Genomic DNA, 3,175 nt, shown 5'->3' on the forward strand with positions numbered 1-3,175 from the left:
TACACAAAGAATTCCTATTCGCAAGAAACTTTGTAAAATGCTGTCGATTCAATACGGAACGATGGCATAAAAATTAGAGAAATAGAAAGATATTACAACATACCAGAATCAACATTAAGAAAATATTTTATGCTAAACCTGCCATCAGTACCAAGATTAGGGAGGCATTTTAGACATTTGCTATGGTAATGATATAGATAAGATGGATATCAACTCTGACGGCGCGATTATTGCGGAAGAAACAAACTTATATGTGAAGAATGTGGCAAATACAAGGATCTTTGGTACAGGTGCGTAATATGTGCATCCTGGAGTCACGCAGAATGCACTAGTTATGATACTGCCAAAGATTATGAGTGTGATGTATGTGTGTCCGGATGTTCAAATTAGGTGCTTCATTCCTGTAATACTGCAATTTCTTCCAGTTCGTGTAGCCTAAGTTCAAGTGGAAGTTAGTAAAAGCGTTTGTTAAAGAAAGACCTATTATCTACACGTTTCTTATTTTACTTGACTACTATTTCAGAGTAATATTAATAATGTGTGAATTACAACTGCATTCATGATTTCATTAACCTTCGCATGTCCAGATTTGCTGCGCACCATTACCCAGCCTTTTGTCCCCAATTACCCCATGTGTGGAACCTTGAGAGCACACACATATTTTGTTTTATTGCAGTCTAATTTCCCTATGTTTAATTATACACTTAAACTAATATTACTGTGTGACGGTACAAGGGGGAAAGAACCTATTCAGGTAATTACTATTTCTTTGTCTTCATTGTCAACACCACACGAACGTATTTGGCTTGGGTGCGCATAATTCCCCCACTTTCCTCTACAGCTTGCAAAAAACACCAAATATTACAAATAAAGCAGTTATCATTACGAATTTTGTTTCAATTTAGTTCATAAGTTGCTCTAAACATGTTACAACTAGGATTGAAAATGCTGTTTCTGAAAATAAATAGGAGCATCACAGATTATAGTATTTTCATTACACTAAGTCCTATCGACCACATCACAAACGATATTACAGCTACTTAACTCATGCATACCCATTGATACTGAAGTTTCATTTCAACTCAATGAAATAAAATATTTTCTTCAGGTTATTTTGCACGTTCAAATAGTTTGTTGCTAGCTCAATGGATGGCATCACCGTCAGCAATGTTGCTATATGAGAAGTTACATAAATAAATCATAAACAAAGCAAACAAATAAAGAATTCATCCAAAATCTTGTCTTGTCTTCTTCACAATTATCGGTGTTCCTTATAAAGCATCAGCTATTATAAGACAGTATGCTTTTAATGTTTATTATGTTTTTTTTTGTTTTTTTTTTAATCAAATCCGTGTCTTCTTTGTCATAGCTGAATGATTATTTTTTGAAGCTATATTGCTTATGTTGATAGTAGAGCTAAGCAAAATGAACATAACAATACCTAGGGAATGGTATTTGTCAATTTTCCTTATTATTGATTTTTGCCATTGGAAACAATTATAATTCGATTATTCTCATTCAAAAGTCAACTAAATTTTAGAACACCAGAAACATATCTAGATAATTTGTTGTGACTATTGTTGCAAAACGGGATCCAACTGTCTCAAGCCAGTCTTACTTTATAATGAAAAAAGAAACACATACCTTCACAGCCAAGGCCGTCGCGTGGGCGGGGCGACCAGGGATCGCCGGGACGTCAAATCAACAAAATTCAAGGAATTCAGATTATGATGATAAATATTTTTAAAAAAAATAATGTTAATTCAAATATTTTAATAATGTTCAGGCCACAGCTAAGTAAAATTTATTTAGTTATTTATTTATTTCATAAGGACAACACAAAAGGCCTAATGCCCAGTTATAGTGTCGTGTATATAATTATCTAACATAGACTATTATACATACATTATTATACATACATAAATATAAATCTTTTAATTATGCAGAAGTTATTCCTGACAATTGTTTTGAACTTGTTTTGGACATACATCTACTACATGAAATCTAATCATTTCGTTATATGAAGCACACGTCCTCCACAGAGTAGACTTATGTAATATGTTAGTTCTTGCTTTTCTACAATAGAATGTCCCAGTGTTTGCTGTTCTAGTCTTACCCATTGGGACACGTAATAATACTTCTGAACTAATTCTGGACAGTCAATTTTACCGTACTTTATGAAAGAACAATATATCAAACATTTATATCTTTTTTTCTAATGTTTGAAAACTAAAATTCGTTACTAAGTATTCATAGGGGACATAGTTTGGGTAGAAACCGGTTTTCTTGTATGCAAGCATTTAAAATAAATTAAACTGTATATTTTCTATTGCATCCGAGTATTTAGTGATGATGTCCAAACAGTACAACAGTATTCTAATTTGACTTCACGTACCTTATAAATGTTGATTCTGTTGAAATCCTGCTCTATCCTTTAAATTAAACCTGGGTTTCTATATGCACTACTCGTTATTGCGTCAACGTGTTGAGCAAAGATTAATTTGCTATCAAATATAACTCCTAGATCTTTGATAGTATTTGGGGTAGACAAGGAAGTGCCACTTATTGTATACGTAAAGTTAATTGGATTTTCTTTCCTCGTGAAAGATACAGATTTACATTTGGACACATTCAGGATTAATTAATTATTATTACGCCAAATTTGAACCCTTTGTAGATCCTATTGAAGTTTCACGCAGTCATCAATTGAACTTAATTTGGAGTATAATTTGAGACTGTCGACAAGAAGAACTTCAGAAGTTTTAATGCACAGAGGAATATCATTAATATCAAGAAAAAAAAAGGGGACCTAGATTAGATCCTTGAGGAACCTCCGATAGAGTATTGAACTTGAAAATTACCGGTAATGTAAAACGTCGTCGAGAATCGTTCAACTGCAACTCTCTTCAGCCCTTTGTGAGAAGAGGTTTCTTTCTAATCTTGGAATTTAATATTTGTATCGTTATTTGTATATTTTATGCTACTACTATGTTGATATGTAGCAAGTTTATATTATAGAACAGCACTCGATTTCAATAATTAAAACCATGTTTTCATTAACGTTTATGTTTTAACTACAAAAGCCATTCACTTAAAAAAATTGACATAATATCAACTTCTTATATCTTACATTATGATCTTACATTCATATTTAAATCTAGGAGTACAGAATAAA

Source organism: Thermobia domestica, chromosome 12, assembly GCF_964235325.1.
Source record: "Thermobia domestica chromosome 12, izTheDome1.hap1.1, whole genome shotgun sequence".
NCBI lineage: Eukaryota > Metazoa > Arthropoda > Insecta > Zygentoma > Lepismatidae > Thermobia > Thermobia domestica.